Source organism: Procambarus clarkii, chromosome 43 (genome assembly GCF_040958095.1).
Source record: "Procambarus clarkii isolate CNS0578487 chromosome 43, FALCON_Pclarkii_2.0, whole genome shotgun sequence".
NCBI lineage: Eukaryota > Metazoa > Arthropoda > Malacostraca > Decapoda > Cambaridae > Procambarus > Procambarus clarkii.
Window position 1 is genome coordinate 36365862 of NC_091192.1, and position 22500 is coordinate 36388361.

Consider the following 22500-nt stretch of genomic DNA (forward strand, 5'->3'; position numbering starts at 1 on the left):
TCTGTCTGTCTGTCTGTCTGTCTCTCTCTCTCTCTCTCTCTCTCTCTCTCTCTCTCTCTCTCTCTCTGTCTGTCTGTCTGTCTGTCTGTCTCTCTCTCTCTCTCTCTCTCTCTCTCTCTCTCTCTCTCTCTCTCTCTCTCTCTCTCTCTCTCTCTCTCTCTCTCTCAGTCTCTGTCTGTCTGTCTGTCTGTCTGTCTGTCTGTCTGTCTGTCTGTCTGTCTGTCTGTCTGTCTGTCTGTCTGTCTGTCTGTTTGTTTGTCTGTTTGTCTCTCACTCTCTCTCTCTCTCTCTCTCTTAGTCAGTCACTCTCTGACGGCTAACGGCTTACCTGCTGGGGTAGACACCCACGAACACACACACACTTATTATATATATATATATATATATATATATATATATATATATATATATATATATATATATATATATATATATATGTGTGTGTGTGTGTGTGTACTCACCTAATTGTGCTTGCGGGGGTTGAGCTTTGGCTCTTTGGTCCCGCCTCTCAACCGTCAATCAACAGGTGAAAACATTATTGCCAACAGCATTTGGTGTTCCCAGGCGGTCACCCATCCAAGTACTAACCAAACCCAACGTTGCTTAACTTCGCTGATCGGACGAGAAGCGGTGTTCTCAACGTGGTATGGCCGTTGGCCATACCACGTGGTATGTGTATGTGTATGTGTGTGTGTGTGTGTGTGTGTGTGTGTGTGTGTGTGTGTGTGTGTGTGTGTGTGTGTGTGTGTGTGTGTGTGTACTCACCTATTTGTGCTTGCAGGGTCGAGCATTGGCTCTTGGATCCCGCCTCTCCATCCATCGGTTGTTTACAGCAATGACTCCTGTCCCATTTCCCTATCATACCTAATTTTAAAATTATGAATACAGTTTGCTTCCACAACCTGTTCCTGAAGTGCATTCCATTTTCCCACTACTCTCACGCTAAAAGAAAACTTCCTAACATCTCTGTGACTCATCTGAGTTTCCACCCATGTCCCCTTGTTCTGTTATTATTACGTGTGAACATTTCATCTATCTCCACTTTGTCAATTCCCCTGAGTATTTTATATGTCCCTATCATATCTCCTCTCTCCCTTCTTTTCTCTAGTGTCGTAAGGTTCAGTTCCTTCAGACGCTCTTCATATCCCATCCCTCGTAACTCTGGGACAAGCCTCGTCGCAAACCTCTGAACCTTCTCCAGTTTCCTTATGTGTTTCTTCAGGTGGGGGCTCCATGATGGCGCGGCATACTCTAAGACGGGTCTCACGTAGACAGTGTAAAGCGCTCTAAAAGCCTCCTCATAGTTCTAATTTTCGCCAGTGTAGAGTACGCTGCTGTCGTTATCCTATTTATATGTGCCTCAGGAGTTAGATTAGGTGTCACATCCACTCCGAGGTCTCTTTCTCGAATCATTACAGGTAGGCAGTTCCCCTTCATTGTGTACTGTCCCTTTGGTCTCCTGTCACCTGATCCCATTTCCATAACTTTACATTTACTGGTGTTAAACTCCAGTAGCTATTTCTCTGACAATCTCTGCAACCTGTTTAAGTCCTCTTGGAGGATCCTACAATCCTCATCTGTCACAACTCTTCTCATTTATTTTGCGTCATCCGCAAACATTGACATGTATGATTCCACTCCTGTAAACATATAATTTACGTAAATTAGAAAGAAGATTGGTCCCAGCACCGATCCTTGAGGTACTCCACTTGTTACTGTTCGCCAGTCCGACTTTTCGCCCCTTACCATTACCCTCTGGCTCCTTCCTGTTAGGTAGTTCTTCACCCATACTAGGGCCTTTCCGCTTACTCCTGCCTGCCTCTCAAGTTTGTATAGCAGTCTCATGTGCGGTACCGTATCAAAGGCCTTTTGGCAGTCAAGAAATATGCAGTCTGCCCAGCCTTCTCTGTCCTGCCTTATCCTTGTTACTTTATCATAGAATTTCAAAAGGTTTGTTAGGCATGATTTCTCTGTCCAGAACCCATGTTGGTGCTTGTTTACAAACCCAATGCTCTCCAGGTGCTCAACAAGTCTTAGCCTAATTATTCTTTCAAGTATTTTGCAGGGGATTCTTGTCAGTGATACAGGTCTGTAGTTAAGTGCCTCCTCCCTATCACCTTTCTTGAAAATCGGTACGACATTTGCCTTCTTCCAGCAACTGGGCAATTCTCCCAACATAAGTGACTCATTAAAGATCCTTGCCAGAGGCACGCTGAGAGCCTGCGCTGCCTCTTTTAGTATCCACGGTGATACTTTGTTTGGTCCAACCGCTTTAGTTGCATCCAGTGTTGTCGACTGTTTCATGACCTCCTCTGCTGTGTGTGTGGCCCAGCAGGCAGCCGCCAGGGACCCTCCACAACAGTAACAGGAGCGGCGTGTCTCCAGAGGACATATGGCATTGTTACCCATAAAGCAGCTGACGCGCAGACTTACGGTACAACTATTTTTTCCTTAACGGTACCACCCTGTCCTTAACGGTACCACCCTGTCCTTAACGGTACCACCCTGTCCTTAACGGTACCACCCTGTCCTTAACGGTACCACCCCCTGTCCTTAACGGTACCACCCTGTCCTTAACGGCACCACCCTGTCCTTAACGGTACCACCCTGTCCTTAACGGTACCACCCTGTCCTTAACGGTACCACCCTGTCCTTAACGGTACCTCCCTGTCCTTAACGGTACCACCCTGTCCTTAACGGTACCACCCTGTCCTTAACGGTACCACCCTGTCCTTAACGGTACCACCCTGTCCTTAACGGTACCTCCCTGTCCTTAACGGTACCACCCTGTCCTTAACGGTACCACCCTGTCCTTAACGGTACCACCCTGTCCTTAACGGTACCACCCTGTCCTTAACGGTACCTCCCTGTCCTTAACGGTACCACCCTGTCCTTAACGGTACCACCCTGTCCTTAACGGTACCACCCTGTCCTTAACGGTACCTCCCTGTCCTTAACGGTACCACCCTGTCCTTAACGGTACCACCCTGTCCTTAACGGTACCACCCTGTCCTTAACGGTACCACTCTGTCCTTAACGGTACCTCCCTGTCCTTAACGGTACCTCCCTGTCCTTAACGGTACCACTCTGTCCTTAACGGTACCTCCCTGTCCTTAACGGTACCACCCTGTCCTTAACGGTACCACTCTGTCCTTAACGGTACCACCCTATCCTTAACGGTACCTCCCTGTCCTTAACGGTACCACTCTGTCCTTAACGGTACCTCCCTGTCCTTAACGGTACCTCCCTGTCCTTAACGGTACCACTCTGTCCTTAACGGTACCTCCCTGTCCTTAACGGTACCACCCTGTCCTTAACGGTACCACCCCTGTCCTTAACGGTACCACCCCTGTCCTTAACGGTACCTCCCTGTCCTTAACGGTACCTCCCTGTCCTTAACGGTACCTCCCTGTCCTTAACGGTACCTCCCTGTCCTTAAAGGTACTACCCCTGTCCTTAACGGTACCACCCATGTCCTTAACGGTACCTCCCTGTCCTTAACGGTACCACCCCTGTCCTTAACGGTACCACCCCTGTCCTTAACGGTACCACCCTGTCCTTAACGGTACCTCCCTGTCCTTAACGGTACCTCCCTGTCCTTGACGGTACTACCCCTGTCCTTAACGGTACCTCCCTGTCCTTAACGGTACATCCCTGTCCTTAACGGTACTACCCCTGTCCTTGACGGTACTACCCCTGTCCTTAACGGTACCTCCCCTGTCCTTAACGGTACTACCCCTGTCCTTAACGGTACCTCCCTGTCCTTAACGGTACCTCCCTGTCCTTAACGGTACCACCCCTGTCCTTAACGGTACCACCCGTGTCCTTAACGGTACCACCCCTGTCCTTAACGGTACCTCCCTGTCCTTAACGGTACCACCCGTGTCCTTAACGGTACCACCCTGTCCTTAACGGTACCACCCGTGTCCTTAACGGTACCACCCCTGTCCTTGACGGTACCACCCCTGTCCTTAACGGTACTACCCCTGTCCTTAACGGTACCTCCCTGTCCTTAACGGTACCTCCCTGTCCTTAACGGTACCACCCCTGTCCTTAACGGTACCACCCTGTCCTTAACGGTACCACCCGTGTCCTTAACGGTACCACCCCTGTCCTTAACGGTACCTCCCTGTCCTTAACGATACCTCCCTGTCTTTAACGGTACCACCCCTGTCCTTAACGGTACCTCCCTGTCCTTAACGATACCTCCCTGTCCTTAACGGTACCACCCCTGTCCTTAACGGTACCACCCCTGTCCTTAACGGTACCACCCTGTCCTTAACGGTACCACCCGTGTCCTTAACGGTACCACCCCTGTCCTTAACGGTACCTCCCTGTCCTTAACGATACCTCCCTGTCTTTAACGGTACCACCCCTGTCCTTAACGGTACCTCCCTGTCCTTAACGATACCTCCCTGTCCTTAACGGTACCTCCCTGTCCTTAACGGTACCTCCCTGTCCTTAACGATACCTCCCTGTCTTTAACGGTACCACCCCTGTCCTTAACGATACCTCCCTGTCCTTAACGGTACCACCCCTGTCCTTAACGATACCTCCCTGTCCTTAACGGTACCTCCCTGTCCTTAACGATACCTCCCTGTCCTTAACGGTACCTCCCTGTCCTTAACGATACCTCCCTGTCTTTAACGGTACCACCCCTGTCCTTAACGATACCTCCCTGTCCTTAACGGTACCACCCCTGTCCTTAACGGTACCACCCCTGTCCTTAACGGTACAACGCCTGTCCTTAACGGTACCACCCCTGTCCTTAACGGTACCACCCCTGTCCTTAACGGTACAACGCCTGTCCTTAACGGTACCACCCCTGTCCTTAACGGTACCACCCCTGTCCTTAACGGTACAACGCCTGTCCTTAACGGTACCACCCCTGTCCTTAACGGTACCACCCCTGTCCTTAACGGTACAACGCCTGTTAGCAACATCTTTTAAGGAAACTACGCAATTATTTGCGACCTATTAGTTATTTGTTGTTGTTAAAGATTCGTTACGCGGAACAAAGTTGCAAGTAGCACGGGCTATGGTGAGCCCGTAATATTAGTTAACTACAGCGCACAACTGCTAACATCATGAATTAAACACTTAACCATGACATGACACATGTGTTAACGCAGTCAACATTACCGCCGCACCTGTTAATGACACCACAAAGCATTGCTGAGGGATTTAAACGGGAAAAACCACACAGTCCAAACTAGGTTGTTTGGTTATATAAAGACTAATGGGGTGGTTACAGTGTTAGGTGAGGGCGGGAAGGGAGGCAGTTGTTGTTTTGTCCCAGTGAAATAGTTCCGCCGTTAATTTGACGCTTGTTTAGTGTGTGTACAGAGGCGGGTACAGGAGCCGACTCCTGTTGACTTACTCCTGTGAGCAGGCTGAGAGCTTGGCCTTCCCGCAGCTCATGGTGAGCGTTAGGGGAACACGACCTCCCAATCGGTAAAGAACCAGGTACCCAATCACTGCTGAGTGAACAGAGGCGGACAGTAGAGGATTGAAGATCAGACAATCCTCTCACGACTCGAACCTAGACACAGCGCTACTTGGTTCGCAGTGATACCACTGCGCCACCAAATGTTTCTTATATTATAAGACCCTTTGATAGTCTGGTATTGAATCCACCTTAGTATTTTCCCGCCAATATAAATTAATTTGTTTTAAACGGGAGTCAAATTATTTGTTTGTCTTAATATTATATTTGTTTGTCTTAATATTATGTTTGTTTGTCTTAATATTATGTTTGTAGCTTTACGCTATAAATACCTTAAAGTATCAATATTTTTGTTATACAGACCAAACTGCTTGTTATTCGTAAAAGTCAGGCGGAGAAATACCTTAGACTTGCCCGCGACCCAGCACTGGAGGTGTGTGTACTCACCTAATTGTGCTTGCAGGGGTTGAGCTCTGGCTCTTTGGTCCCGCCTCTCAACCGTCAATCAACTGGTGTACAGGTTCCTGAGCCTATTGGGCTCTATCATATCTACATTTGAAACTGTGTATGGAGTCAGCCTCCACCACATTACTGTCTAATGCATTCCATTTGTCAACTACTCTGACACTGAAAAAGTTCCTTCTAACGTCCCTGTGGCTCATTTGGGTACTCAGCTTCCACCTGTGTCCCCTTGTTCGCGTCCCACCCGTGTTGAATAGTTTATCCTTGTCCACCCTGTCAATTCCCCTGAGGATTTTGTAGGTGGTGATCATGTCTCCCCGCACTCTTCTGTCTTCCAGTGTCGTAAGGTGCATTTCCCGCAGTCTTTCCTCGTAACTCATGCCTCTTACTTCTGGGACCAGTCTAGTGGCATACCTCTAAACTTTTTCCAGCTTCGTCTTGTGCTTGACAAGGTACGGGCTCCATGTTGGGGCCGCATACTCCAGGATTGGTCTTACATATGTGGTGTACAAGATTCTGAATGATTCCTTACACAGGTTCCTGAAGGCTGTTCTGATGTTAGCCAGCTTCGCATATGCCGCAGACGTTATTCTTTTTATGTGGGCTTCAGGAGACAGGTTTGGTGTGATATCAACTCCTAGATCTTTCTCTCTGTCTGTTTCATTAAGTACTTCATCTCCTATTCTGTATCCTGTGTCTGGCCTCCTGTTTCCACTGCCTAGTTTCATTACTTTGCATTTATTCGGGTTGAACTTCAACAGCCATTTGTTGGACCATTCACTCAGTCTATCCAGGTCATCTTGTAGCCTCCTACTATCATCCTCTGTTTCAATCCTCCTCATAATTTTTGCATCATCAGCAAACATTGAGAGAAACGATTACATACCCTCTGAGAGATCATTTACTTGTATCAGAAGCACACAGAAACAGTATAGGTCCAAAAACCGATCCCTGCGGGACTCCACTTGTGACGTCACGCCAATCTGAGACCTCACCCCTCACACTGACTCGTTGTCTCCTGTTACTTAGGTACTCCCTTATCCAATGGAGTACCTTTCCTTTCACTCCAGCCTGCATCTTCAGCTTTTTCACTAGCCTCTTGTGTGGTACTGTGTCAAAGGTTTTTTGACAATCCAAAAATATGCAGTCTGTCCACTCTTCTCTTTCTTGCCTGGTCGTAGAATACAATTCAATTTGTGTGTGTGTGTGTGTGTGTGTGTGTGTGTGTGTGTGTGTGTGTGTGTGTGTGTGTGTGTGTGTGTGTGTGTGTGTGTGTACTCACCTATATGTACTCACCTATATGTGCTTGCAGGATCGAGCATTGACTCTTGGATCCCGCCTTTCGAGCATCGGTTGTTTACAGCAATGACTCCTGTCCCATTTCCCTATCATACCTGGTTTTAAAATTATGAATAGTATTTGCTTCCACAACCTGTTCCTGAAGTGCATTCCATTTCCCCACTACTCTCACGCTAAAAGAAAACTTCCTAACATCTCTGTGACTCATCTGAGTTTCAAGCTTCCATCCATGTCCTCTCGTTCTGTTACTATTCCGTGTGAACATTTCGTCTATGTCCACTCTGTCAATTCCTCTGAGTATCTTATACGTTCCTATCATGTCCCCCCTCTCCCTTCTTCTTTCTAGTGTCGTAAGGCACAGTTCCCTCAGGCGCTCTTCATACCCCATCCCTCGTAGCTCTGGGACGAGTCTCGTTGCAAACCTCTGAACCTTTTCCAGTTTCATTATATGCTTCTTCAGATGGGGACTCCATGATGAGGCGGCATACTCTAAGACTGGCCTTACGTAGGCAGTGTAAAGCGCCCTAAATGCCTCCTTACTTAGGTTTCTGAATGATGTTCTAACTTTTGCCAGTGTAGAGTACGCTGCTGTCGTTATCCTATTAATATGTGCCTCAGGAGATAGGTTAGGTGTTACGTCCACCCCCAGGTCTCTTTCACGCGTCGTTACAGGTAGGCTGTTCCCCTTCATTGTGTACTGTCCCTTTGGTCTCCTATCTCCTAGTCCCATTTCCATAACTTTACATTTGCTCGTGTTGAATTCTAGTAGCCATTTCTCTGACCATCTCTGCAATCTGTTCAGGTCCTCTTGGAGGATCCTGCAATCCTCATCTGTCACAACTCTTCTCATCAACTTTGCATCATCCGCAAACATCGACATGTAGGACTCTACGCCTGTAAACATGTCGTTAACATATACAAGAAATAGAATTGGTCCCAGCACCGATCCTTGTGGTACTCCACTTGTTACTGTTCGCCAGTCCGACTTCTCGCCCCTTACCGTAACTCTTTGGCTCCTTCCTGTTAGGTAGTTCCTTATCCATTCTAGGACCTTTCCCCCCACCCCCGCCTGCCTCTCGAGCTTGAACAGCAGTCTCATGTGCGGTACTGTATCAAAGGCTTTTTGGCAGTCCAGAAATATGCAGTCTGCCCAACCATCTCTGTCCTGTCTTATCCTCGTTATTTTATCATAGAATTCCAGAAGGTTTGTTAGGCACGATTTCCCTGTCCAGAACCCATGTTGATGTTTGTTCACAAACCTAATGTTCTCCAGGTGTGCAACCAGTCGTAGCCTAATTATTCTTTCCAGTATTTTACAGGGGATGCTTGTCAGTGATACAGGTCTGTAGTTAAGTGCCTCCTCCCTATCTCCTTTCTTGAAGATCGGCACGACATTTGCCTTCTTCCAGCAACTGGGCAATTCTCCTGACATAAGTGACTCATTAAAGATCATTGCCAGAGGCACGCTGAGGGCCTGTGCTGCTTCTTTTAGTATCCACGGTGATACTTTGTCTGGTCCAACTGCTTTAGTTGCATCTAGAGTTGTCAACTGTTTCATTACCTCCTCTGCTGTCACCTCTATATCTGATAGTCTTTCATCTAGGGTAACCCCTTCCAACAATGGGAGCTGCTCAGGCTCGGTAGTGAACACTCCATGGAAACTGGCATTCAGTGCCTCGCAGATTTCCTTGTCACTTTCAGTATATGCCCCCTCTGTCTTCCTTAGTCTTGTCACTTGGTCGTTCACCGACATTTTTCTTCTTATATGACTGTGTAGTAACTTAGGTTGTTTTTTCGCTTTGATTGCAATATCGTTCTCATAGTCCCTTTCCGATGTTCGTCTTATGTTAATGTAATCGTTCCTAGCTCTGTTGTATCTGCTTCTGTTGTCCTCTGTTCTTTGTCTTCTGTATTTCCTCCACTCCCGCCTGCTGGCCATTTTTGCTTCCTGACACTGTCTATTAAACCATGGGTTATTATATTCCCTCTTATTTTTTCCCTTTACCGTTGGTATAAATCTCTCTTCGGCCTCCTGGCATTTCTGTATGACTAGGTCCATCAAATCTTGGACTGTTTTTCCTCTAATTTCTTCCTCCCACTGCACTTCACCCAGATAGTCCCTCATCCTCATATAGTCCCCTTTCCTGTAGTCAGCTCTCCTTTCCCAGATCTCTTGTCCCATGGTCATAAGTTTGAATTCCATCATGTAGTCAAAGACTAGGACACAATGGTCACTGGCCCCTAGAGGTATTTCATGCTCTAAATTCTCGATATCTTCTACGTTCTGGGTGAAAATCAGGTCTAATAGGCTCGGTGCATCTCCTCCTCTTTCCCTTGTGTCTTCCTTCACATGTTGTGTCAGGAAATTCCTGTCTATAACATCTACTAATTTTGCTCCCCACGTTTCGTCCCCTCCATGGGGATTCCTTGATTCCCAATTTATCTCTCCGTGATTTAGGTCCCCCATGATCAGCAGCTTCGCTCTCATTCTGTGGGCTAGTGTTGCTGCCTTCTGCAGTTCATCTATACATGCTTTGTTGTTGTCATCATACTCCTGCCTGGGTCTTCTACTGTTTGGTGGGGGATTGTAGATTACCATGATCACAATCTTCCTCCCATCTACTGTCAGAGTTCCATGTATGAAGCTTGTGCACTCATTGGTAACTCGATTTCCCAGGTCTTCAAACTTCCATTTCCGCTTTATTAGGAGTGCTACTCCCCCTCCCTGTCTCTGTGTCCTCTCTTTTCGTATCACCTGGTACCCTTCAGGAAAGATTGCATCTGAGATCATGTCATTAATTTTAGTTTCCACAACTGCAACTATGTCAGGATCTGCTTCACTCACTCTTTCTTTCTTTCTATTCTGTGTGTGTGTGTATATGTGTGTGTGTGTGTGTGTGTGTGTGTGTGTGTGTGTGTGTGTGTGTGTGTGTGTGTGTGTGTGTGTGTGTGTGTGTGTGTGTGTGTGTGTGTACACTGCTTGTTTAGCGACAACTGTCCGCCGTCTCTACAATCATTGGTGTCCCTAACTTGACTGTTCATCCTGTGGTGTCACTCACCTCGTTCACCTGTCAGTGTTGCTATAACACTGTCAGTGTTACTACACACCTGTCAGTGTTGCTATAACACTGTCAGTGTTACTACACACCTGTCAGTGTTGCTATAACACTGTCAGTGTTACTACACACCTGTCAGTGTTGCTATAACACTGTCAGTGTTACTACACACCTGTCAGTGTTGCTATAACACTGTCAGTGTTACTACACACCTGTCAGTGTTGCTATAACACTGTCAGTGTTACTACACACCTGTCAGTGTTGCTATAACACTGTCAGTGTTACTACACACCTGTCAGTGTTGCTATAACACTGTCAGTGTTACTACACACCTGTCAGTGTTGCTATAACACTGTCAGTGTTACTACACACCTGTCAGTGTTGCTATAACACTGTCAGTGTTACTACACACCTGTCAGTGTTGCTATAACACTGTCAGTGTTACTACACACCTGTCAGTGTTGCTATAACACTGTCAGTGTTACTACACACCTGTCAGTGTTGCTATAACACTGTCAGTGTTACTACACACCTGTCAGTGTTGCTATAACACTGTCAGTGTTACTACACACCTGTCAGTGTTGCTATAACACTGTCAGTGTTACTACACACCTGTCAGTGTTACTACACACCTGTCAGTGTTACTACACACCTGTCAGTGTTACTACACACCTGTCAGTGTTACTATAACACTGTCAGTGTTGCTATAACACTGTCAGTGTTACTACACACCTGTCAGTGTTGCTATAACACTGTCAGTGTTACTACACACCTGTCAGTGTTGCTATAACACTGTCAGTGTTACTACACACCTGTCAGTGTTGCTATAACACTGTCAGTGTTACTACACACCTGTCAGTGTTGCTATAACACTGTCAGTGTTACTACACACCTGTCAGTGTTGCTATAACACTGTCAGTGTTACTACACACCTGTCAGTGTTGCTATAACACTGTCAGTGTTACTACACACCTGTCAGTGTTGCTATAACACTGTCAGTGTTACTACACACCTGTCAGTGTTGCTATAACACTGTCAGTGTTACTACACACCTGTCAGTGTTGCTATAACACTGTCAGTGTTACTACACACCTGTCAGTGTTGCTATAACACTGTCAGTGTTACTACACACCTGTCAGTGTTGCTATAACACTGTCAGTGTTACTACACACCTGTCAGTGTTGCTATAACACTGTCAGTGTTACTACACACCTGTCAGTGTTGCTATAACACTGTCAGTGTTACTACACACCTGTCAGTGTTGCTATAACACTGTCAGTGTTACTACACACCTGTCAGTGCTACTACACACCTGTCAGTGTTGCTTCACACCTGTCAGTGCTACTACACACCTGTCAGTGTTGCTATAACACTGTCAGTGTTACTACACACCTGTCAGTGTTGCTATAACACTGTCAGTGTTACTACACACCTGTCAGTGTTGCTATAACACTGTCAGTGTTGCTACACACCTGTCAGTGCTACTACACACCTGTCAGTGTTGCTACACACCTGTCAGTGCTACTACACACCTGTCAGTGTTGCTACACACCTGTCAGTGTTACTACACACCTGCCGGTGTTACTACACATCTGTCAGTGTTACTACACACCTGTCAGTGTTACTACACACTTGTCAGTGTTGCTACACACCTGCCAGTGTTACTATACACCTGCCAGTGTTACTACACCTGCCAGTGTTACTACACACCTTTCAGTGTTATTACAACGCTCCTGTTAACGTTGCAACGCTCCTGTTAAAATTACAATGCTCCTGTTAACGGAACAACGCTCCTGTTAACGGTACAACGCTCCTGTTACCGGTACAACGCTCCTGTTACCGGTACAACGCACCTGTTAACGGTACAACACTCCTGTTAACGGTACAACGCACCTGTTAGCGGTACAACGCTCCTGTTAACGGTACAACGCACCTGTTAGCGGTACAACGCTCCTGTTACCGGTACAACGCACCTGTTAACGGTACAACGCTCCTGTTACCGGTACAACGCTCCTGTTACCGGTACAACGCACCTGTTAACGGTACAACACTCCTGTTAACGGTACAACGCTCCTGTTAACGGTACAACGCTCCTGTTAGCGGTACAACGCTCCTGTTACCGGTACAACGCACCTGTTAACGGTACAACGCTCCTGTTACCGGTACAACGCTCCTGTTACCGGTACAACGCACCTGTTAGCGGTACAACGCTCCTGTTAACGGTACAACGCTCCTGTTAGCGGTACAACGCTCCTGTTACCGGTACAACGCACCTGTTAACGGTACAACGCTCCTGTTACCGGTACAACGCTCCTGTTACCGGTACAACGCACCTGTTAGCGGTACAACGCTCCTGTTAACGGTACAACGCACCTGTTAGCGGTACAACGCTCCTGTTACCGGTACAACGCACCTGTTAACGGTACAACGCTCCTGTTACCGGTACAACGCTCCTGTTACCGGTACAACGCACCTGTTACCGGTACAACGCACCTGTTAACGGTACAACACTCCTGTTAACGGTACAACGCACCTGTTACCGGTACAATGCTCCTGTTACCGGTACAACGCACCTGTTAACGGTACAACACTCCTGTTAACGGTACAACGCACCTGTTAGCGGTACAATGCGGAAGTGTTTGCACGGGGGCGACGCACCAATCTGACCTGAGAGCAAGAAGGGCCGCGGGGGCGACGCAGTTGTAGCTCCACCTTAATAATTTATACGGGATATTATGTCCTTCTGGACCCAAGCGCAAGTAACCTTCACACACCAGTAACGGGTATGACCTCCGAGAGATGCACAGGTATAACTTCAGAGACATACATGTATTGACTCGTTGATATACAGGTGTGGCCTCAGGTGTAGGGTCACCACTCAGGCCTGCCCCAGCTCGCAAGCTACCGTTTCAACCTTACTTTTGATGTATATATTTAATAATTTCTCAGAAGCCTCAGTGCTATCCAGAGGTCTGGTATGGCGCCTGTGCTGTCAGCCCCAGAGACACGCAGGAAATGGCAGGTCTGGAATAGGGAAACCGGCACCTGCCATCAGATATATATATATAGGTACAGTTATCAACTACTGTCATTATCCATAATGTTAAGGTAGTTGCTGGGAGGTTGCGGTGCGTGCGGGGCGGGCTGTGGGGGCCGCTGGCGGCTCCGTCCTCCTGGCCGCCGCCGCCTCAGGAGTAACCCAGACTTATATGTGGAGAACACCTGCCGGCAACACCGCCCCTCAATGATGACATTCTTATTCCCGGCCATGTTGTGTGGTGGTCTGTGGTGGTCTGTGGTGGTCTGTGTGTTGGTCTGTGGTGGTCTGTTGGTGGTCTGTGTGGTGGTCTGTGTTGGTCTGTGGTGGTCTGTTAGTAGTCTGTGTTTGACATATGAATAAGTGCATATGTGACATACTAATTTATTGTGAATATTTGACTTTACCTTGAAATGCTAAATAGAACACACCGACTGAACCTAACCTTCTTAGTATGTTAAGATATTACAATTAGTACTGAACCTATACCTATACTGATATTACAGTTTTTTAAAATATAATAAAACAAAACTAAAATATTTAAATAAATTGTAAAGTAACTGAGGATAATGTCAAATTTTGTATAAAATCTCTATTGTTTAATAAAACGGAGAGGAAAAGTTAGTGTCTTGAAAAAAATAGGGCTCGGACTGTGTCACATACATACTTATTTATAAGCGAACTAGTGACTATAAGCAAAAAGTCATATATGTGCTGTCTTGTGTGAGAGCGGGATGGTCGTCTCCTGGGTCACTCTGTTGGGGTATGCTGCGAAGAATGCTGCATGGTCACGCTGTGGGGTATGCTGTTGTGTCACGATGTTGGAGCATGCTGCAAGAACACTCTGCGGGGAATGCTGCAGGGTCACGCTCTTGCGGAATGCTGCAGGATCACGCTGCGGCGAATGCTGCAGGGTCACGCTGCGGGGTATGCTTCAGGATCACGCTGTTGGAGTATGCTGCAGGGTCACGCTTTTGGGATATGCTGCAGGGGTATGCTGCAGGATCACGTTGTTGGAGCATGCTGCAGGGGTCACGCTGTTGGGGTATGCTGCAGGGTCACGCTGTTGGGGTATGCTGCAGGGTCACGCTGTTGGGGTATGCTGCAGGGGACACGCTTTTGGGATATGCTGCAGGGTCACGCTGTTGGGGGATGCTGCATGGGTCACGCTGTTGGGGTATGCTACAGGGTCACGCTGTTGGGGTATGCTGCAGGGTCACGCTGTTTGGGTATGCTGCAGGGGTCACGCTTTTGGGATATGCTGCAGGGTCACGCTGCGGGGTATGCTGCAGGATCACGCTGCGTGGTATGCTTCAGGGTCACGCTTTTGGGGTATGCTGCAGGGTCACGCTTTTGGGGTATGCTGCAGGGTCACGCTGCGGGGTATGCTGCAGGGGTCACGCTTTTGGGATATGCTGCAGGGTCACGCTGTTGGAGTATGCTGCAGGGTCACGCTTTTGGGATATGCTGCAGGGTCATGCTGAGGGGTATGCTGCAGGATCACGTTGTTGGAGCATGCTGCAGGGGTCACGATGCGGGGTATGCTGCAGGGGTCACGCTGTTGGGGTATGCTGCAGGGTCACGCTGTTGGGGTATGCTGCAGGGTCACGCTTCGGGGTATACTGCAGGGGTCACGCTGTTGGGGTATGCTGCAGGGTTACGCTGTTGGGGTATGCTGCAGGGTCACGCTGTTGGGGTATGCTGCAGGGTCACGCTGTTAGGGTATGCTGCAGGGTCACGCTTTTGGGATATGCTTCAGGGTCACGCTGCGGGGAATGCTGCAGGGTCACGCTGTTGGGGTATGCTTCAGGGTCACGCTGCGGGGAATGCTGTGGGGTCACGCTGCGGCGAATGCTGCAGGGTCACTCTGCGGTGTATGCTGCAGGGTCACGCTGCGGGGTATGCTGCAGGGTCACGCTTTTGGGGTATGCTGCAGGGTCACGCTTTTGGGGTATGCTGCAGGGTCACGCTTTTGGGGTATGCTGCAGGGTCATGCTGCGGAGTATGCTGCAGGGTCACGCTGCGGAGTATGCTGTTGGGTTACGCTGCGGGGTATGCTGCAGGGTCACGCTTTTTGGGTATGCTGCAGGGTCACGCTTTTGGGGTATGCTGCAGGGTCACGCTTTTGGGGTATGCTTCAGGGTCACGCTGTTGGAGTATGCTGCAGGGTCACGCTGTGGGGTATGCTGCAGGGTCACGCTGTTGGAGTATGCTGCAGGGTCACGCTGCAGGGTATGCTGCAGGGTCACGCTGCGGGGTATGCTGCAGGGTCACGCTGCGTGGTATGCTGCAGGGTCACGCTGCGGGGTATGCTGCAGGGTCACGCTGCGGGGTATGCTTCAGGGTCACGCTGTGTGGTATGCTTCAGGGTTACGCTGTGGGGTATGCTGCAGGGTCACGCTGTGTGGTATGCTGCATGGATCATGCTGCGGGGTATGCTGCACGGTCAACGCTGTGGGGTATGCTGCAGGGTCAACGCTGTGGGGTATGCTGCAGGGTCACGCTGTGTGGTATGCTGCATGGATCATGCTGTGGGGTATGCTGCAGGGTCACGCTGTGTGGTATGCTGCATGGATCATGCTGTGGGGTATGCTGCACGGTCAACGCTGTGGGGTATGCTGCAGGGTCACGCTGTGTGGTATGCTGCATGGATCATGCTGTGGGGTATGCTGCAGGGTCACGCTGTGTGGTATGCTGCATGGATCATGCTGTGGGGTATGCTGCAGGGTCACGCTGTGTGGTATGCTGCATGGATCATGCTGTGGGGTATGCTGCACGGTCAACGCTGTGGGGTATGCTGCAGGGTCACGCTGTGTGGTATGCTGCATGGATCATGCTGTGGGGTATGCTGCAGGGTCACGCTGTGTGGTATGCTGCATGGATCATGCTGTGGGGTATGCTGCAGGGTCACGCTGTGTGGTATGCTGCATGGATCATGCTGTGGGGTATGCTGCAGGGTCACGCTGTGTGGTATGCTGCATGGATCATGCTGTGGGGTATGCTGCAGGGTCACGCTGTGTGGTATGCTGCATGGATCATGCTGTGGGGTATGCTGCAGGGTCACGCTGTGTGGTATGCTGCATGGATCATGCTGTGGGGTATGCTGCAGGGTCACGCTGTGTGGTATGCTGCATGGATCATGCTGTACGGTCAACGCTGTGGGGTATGCTGCACGGTCAACAATATAAATTGCCATCCACACTTCCTTGGAAATAAACATTCTATCCACCCGTGCTGTATGGGTCTCGAACCCTGGATCCCACGCATGTAAGGCCGACGCTCTATCAACTAGGCTACGAGCACTCTCAGTATTTACGGCGGCTTTGTTTACATATATATTAAATAGTTAATAAACTTCGAAACTTCGAAGTTGTAGGATATTGTTGTTGTAAAGAAGGACGTAGTCCCTCGCAGCTCCTGAACTGTTTAGTATATGTAAGCCAAGCTGCCGTGACTGTTGAAAGATGTTAAGGTTTTGTTATTGGTTGTGTAGATACTTGATGAATTCTGGCTCCCCTGTGACACACAGGTGTAATACACACACAGGTGTGACACACAGGTGTAATACACAAACAGGTGTGACACACGATATATATAAATGATCTCCCAGAGGGAATAGACTCGTTCCACATGTTTGCTGACGATGCACACATTATGAGAAGGATTAAGACAGGAAGATAGTATGAGGCTACAAGATGACCTAGACAAACTGAAGGAATGGTCCAACAAACCCAAGTATATGTAAGGTAATGAAACTAGGTGGAGGAGTCTAGTGTCTGCCTCACCACAGGAGGCCAGACACAGGATACACAATAGGAGATGAAGTCCGTCATGAAACGGACAGAGAGAAAGATCTAGGAGTTGATATCACACCAAACATGTCTCCTGAAGCCCACACATATATAATAACGTCTGCGGCATATGCGAGGCTGGCTAACATCAGAACAGCCTTCAGGAACCTGTGTAATGAATCATTCAGAACCTTGTATACCACATATATAAGACCAATTCTGGAGTATGCGGCCCCAGCATGGAGCCCGTACCTTGTCAAGCACAAGACGAAGCTGGAAAAAGTCCAGAGGTATGCCACTAGGCTAGTCCCAGAACTAAGAGTCATGAGTTACGAGGAAAGGCTGCGGGAAATGCACCTCACGTCGCTGGAAGACAGAAGAGCTAGGGGAGACATGATCATCACATACAAAATTATCAGGGGAATTGACAGTGTAGACAATGATGGATAACTTAACACGGGTGGTACACGCACAAGGGAACACAGGTGGAAGCTGAGTGCCCAAATGAGCCACACGAGGCAGACTCCTTACACAGTTTCATATGTAGATATGATAGAGCTCGAAATGCTCAGGAATCTGTACACCTGTAGATTGACAGTTGAGAGACGGGATCAAAGAGCCGAAGCTCAACCCCCGCAAGCACTCTACACACCAATATTCGTAAACCGCTTAAAAGTTAGATCATTTACTAAAGGAAATTAGTAGTGTTTTGAAGCACCTTACCTGGAACTCTTCGTGCTTGAATAGTAGGTGCTGCAGTGGTGATGCTTCACTGATGGTGCTGCACTGGTGGTGCTGCAGTGGTGGTGCTTCACTGGTGGTGCTGCAGTGGTGGTGCTTCACTGATGGTGCTGCACTGGTGGTGCTGCAGTGGTGGTGCTTCACTGATGGTGCTGCAGTGGTGGTGCTGCACTGGTGGTGCTTCACTGATGCTGCGCTGGTGGTGCTTCACAGGTGGTGTTTCACTTGAGGTGCTTCACTGGTGATAGTTCACTGACAGTGCTTCACTGGAGGTGCTTCACTTGTGGTGGTTCACTGGTGGTACTTCAGTGGTGGTGCTTCAGTGTTGGGGTTCACTGGAGGTGCTTCACTGGTTATGCTGCACTGGGGTGCTTCACTGATATTGCTGCACTGGGGTGCTTCACTGATGGTGCTTCACTGGTGGTGCTGCACTGGGGTGCTTCACTGGCGGTGCTCCACTGGGGTGCTACACTGGTGGTGCTGCACTGGGGTGCTTCACTGATGGTGCTTCACTGGTGATGATGCGCTGGTGGTGCTTCACTGGTGGTGCTGCACTGGAGTGCTTCACTGATGGTGCTTCACTGGTGATGATACGCTGGTGGTGCTTCACTGGTGGTGCTGCACTGATGCTGCTGCACTAGCGGTGCTTCACTGATGATGCTGCACTGGTGGTGCTTCACTGGTGGTACTTCACTAGAGGTGCTTCACTGGGGGTGCTTCACTAGAGGTTCTTCACTGGTGGTGCTTTACTAGAGGTGCTTCACTGGTGGTGCTTCACTAGTGGTGCTTCACTCTTGTGCTGCACTGGTGGTACTTCACTTGTGGTGCTGCACTCTTGTGCTGCACTGGTGGTACTTCACTTGTGGTGCTTCACTAGAGGTGCTTCACTAGAGGTGCTTCACTGGTGGTGCTTCACAAGAGGTGTTTCACTGGTGGTGCTTCACTAGAGGTGCTTCACTGGTGGTGCTTCCCTAGAGGTGCTTCACTGGTGGTGCTTCACTAGAGGTGTTGCACTGGAGGTGCTGTACTGGTGGTGCTTCACTAGAGGTTTTGCACTGGTGGTGCTTCACTGGAGGTGCTGTACTGGTGGTGCTTCACTTGTGGTGCTTCAGTGGTGGTACTGTACTGGTGGTGCTTCACTGTTGGTGCTGCACTGGTGGTGCTGCACTGGTGGTGCTTCACTGGAGGTGCTGCTCTGGTGGTGCTTCAGTGGTGGTGCTTCACTGACAGCGTAGCCAGGTGCAGGTGCTTGAGGAATGAGCGTTGCCACGAAGCCTGAAGCACACCCGCCAGCATGACCCGAGGACAGGGACAACAACCTGGCAGGTCAAGCCGTGGCTGGTGGTGACGTCAGAGGGCGGCGCAGAGCGGGTGGCGCAGGGCAGGTGTGGGCGTAGTGACTGGTTGCGGGACGGCAATGAGTGCGGCGCGCAGCTCGAGTGTGGACGCACTGGGTGCGTGAGGGCGCGCAGGGTGGGTGTGGGCGCCCAGGGTGGATGTGGGCACTCAGTGTGGGTGTTGACACACAGGGTGGGTGTGGGCGCGCACTGTGGTCTGTGGGCGCGCAATGGGTGTGAGGGCAGGACGGGCGTGTTGGCGCAGAGCGGGGTGTGGGCGGCCAACGTTGTCTAGCTGGCGGTGGTGTGTGTTGTTGCTTTATATAGACGGTAGGTGGCTGGCCTCCCCACTCGCACGCCTCACACCACACTCCTTCCTCTTGCCTCTCCCTCCCTCATAACTCCTTGGCAACACCCCTGCCTCACCTCTCATGGTTGGCCTGCGTCACCTCTCATGGTTGGCCTGCCTCACCTCTCATGGTTGGCTTGCCTCACCTCTCATGGTTGGCTTGCCTCACCTCTCATGGTTGGCCTGCGTCACCTCTCATGGTTGGCCTGCGTCACCTCTCATGGTTGGCCTGCCTCACCTCTCATGGTTGGCCTGCCTCACCTCTCACGGTTGGCCTGCCTCACCTCTCATGGTTGGCCTGCGTCACCTCTCATGGTAGGCCTGCCTCACCTCTCATGGGTGGCCTGCCTCACCTCTCATGGGTGGCCTGCCTCACCTCTCATGGTTGGCCTGCGTCACCTCTCATGGTTGGCCTGCCTCACCTCTCATGGGTGGCCTGCCTCACCTCTCATAGTTGGCCTGCGTCACCTCTCATGGTTGGCCTGCCTCACCTCTCATGGTTGGCCTGCGTCACCTCTCATGGTTGGCTTGCCTCACCTCTCATGGTTGGCCTGCGTCACCTCTCATGGTTGGCCTGCCTCACCTCTCATGGTTGGCCTGCCTCACCTCTCATGGTTGGTCTGCCTCACCTCTCATGGTTGGCCTGCCTCACCTCTCATGGTTGGCCTGCGTCACCTCTCATGGTTGGCCTGCCTCACCTCACCTCTCATGGTTGGCCTGCCTCACCTCTCATGGTTGGCCTGCCTCACCTCTCGTGGTTGGCCTGCGTCACCTCTCATGGTTGGCCTGCGTCACCTCTCATGGTTGGCCTGCCTCACCTCTCATGGTTGGCCTGCCTCACCTCTCATGGTTGGCCTGTCTCACCTCTCATGGTTGGCCTGCCTCACCTCTCATGGTTGGCCTGCGTCACCTCTAATGGCAGCCCTGCCTCATCTGTCATGGTTGTCCAGCCTCACCTCTCATGGTTGGCCTGCCTCACCTCTCATGGTTGGCCTGCCTCACCTCTCATGGTTGGCCTGCCTCACCTCTCATGGTTGGCCTGTCTCACCTCTCATGGTTGGCCTGCGTCACCTCTCATGGTTGGCCTGCCTCACCTCTCATGGTTGGCCTGCGTCACCTCTCATAGTTGGCCTGTCTCACCTCTCATGGTTGGCCTGCCTCACCTCTCATGGTTGGCCTGCGTCACCTCTAATGGCAGCCCTGCCTCATCTGTCATGGTTGTCCAGCCTCACCTCTCATGGTTGGCTTGCCTCACCCTCTCATGGTTGGCCTGCCTCACCTCTCATGGTTGGCCGCCTCACCTCTCATGGTTGGCCTGCCTCAGCTCTCATGGTTGGCCTGCCTCACCTCTCATGGTTGGCCTGCCTCGCCTCTCATGGTTGGCCTGCCTCACCTGTTATGGTTGGCCTGCCTCACCTCTCATGGTTGGCTTGCCTCAGCTCTCATGATTGGCCTGCCCCACCTCTCATGGTTGGCCTGCGTCACCTCTAATGGCAGCCCTGCGTCATCTGTCATGGTTGTCCAGCCTCACCTCTCATGGTTGGCTTGCCTCACCCTCTCATGGTTGGCTTGCCACACCTCTCATGGCTGGCCTGCGTCACCTCTCATGGATGGCCTGCCTCAGCTCTCATGGTTGGCCTGCCTCACCTCTCATGGTTGGCCTGCCTCACCTCTCATGGTTGGCCTGCCTCACCTCTCATAGTTGGCCTGCCTCACCTCTCAAGGTTGGCCTGCCCCACCTCTCATGGTTGGCCTGCCTCACCTCTCATAGTTGGCCTGCCTCACCTCTCATGGTTGGCCTGGCTCACCTCTCATGGTTGACCTGCCTCACCTGTTATGGTTGGCCTGCCTCACCTCTCATGGTTGGCCTGCCTCACCTCTTATGGTTGGCCTGCCTTACCTCTCATGGTTGGCCTGCCTCACCTCTCATGGTTGGCCTGCCTCACCTCTCATGGTTGGCCTGCCTCACCTCTCATGATTGGCCTGCCTCACCTCTCATGGTTGGCCTGCCTCACCTGTTATGGTTGGCCTGCCTCACCTGTTATGGTTGGCCTGCCTCACTTGTTATGGTTGGCCTGCCTCACCTCTCATGGTTGGCCTGCCTCACCTGTTATGGTTGGCCTGCCTCACCTCTCATGATTGACCTGCCTCACCTCTTATGGTTGGCCTGCCTCACCTGCTATGGTTTGCCTGCCTCACCTCTCATGGTTAGCCTGCTTCATCTCTCATGGTTGACTTGCCTCACCTCTCATGGTTGCCCTGCCTCAGCTCTTATGGTCGGCCTGTCTTACCTGTCATGGTTGGTCTATTACACCTCTCATGGTTGGCCTGCGTCACCTCTCATGGCAGTCCTGCCTCATCTGTCATGGTTATCCAGCCTCACCTCTCATGGTTGACCTGCGTCACCTCTCATGGCAGTCCTGCCTCATCTGTCATGGTTATCCAGCCTCACCTCTCATGGTTGGCCTGCTTTACCTCTCATGGTTGGCCTGCCTCACCTCTCATGGTCGGCCTGTCTTACCTGTCATGGTTGGCCTGCCTCACCTCTCATGGTCTACCTGTCTAACCTTTCATGGTCGGCCTGTCTTACTTGTCATGGTTGGCTTACCTCACCTCTCATGATTGGCCTGCCTGCCTCACCTCTCATGGTCGGCCTGTCTTACCTCTCATAGTCGGCCTGTCTTACCTGTCATGGTTGGCTTACCTCACCTCTCATGGTTGGCCTGCCTCACCTGTCATGGTTGGCATGCTTCAACTCTCATAGTTGACCTGTCCTCTTCGTTCTCTCTCTCTCTCTCTCTCTGTTTACTGGTTTACGTCCCCGTATGACGGCCCGAGCGTTAACATCTTACATGATCGGAATAGCATCTGTTATTACCATAGAAGAAGCGGAGATTGCACGGTTATTTCAGTGGTAGTAGCGAGGTGCGCGGTCTAGTTATTACAATGGTGGCAGCGGTGGGATAACGAAGAAAGTCGTAA

The 22500-nt window shown here is 50.4% G+C and overlaps 1 protein-coding gene and 1 non-coding gene across 2 annotated transcripts in view; both read right to left on the minus strand.

The window, feature by feature from the left end:
* Positions 1-19413, minus strand: part of LOC123755969 (uncharacterized) — a 48957-nt gene extending 29544 nt beyond the window's left edge. Inside the window, exon 1 of the mRNA XM_069300264.1 lies at positions 17815-19413. The gene's annotated coding sequence lies outside the window, so the exon portion shown is untranslated. The remainder of the gene's footprint in view (positions 1-17814) is intronic.
* Positions 540-658, minus strand: LOC138350080 (5S ribosomal RNA). The gene has a single exon (XR_011222005.1). It is a non-coding gene; the product is annotated as a 5S ribosomal RNA (ribosomal RNA).
* Positions 19414-22500: the final 3087 nt, after the last annotated feature.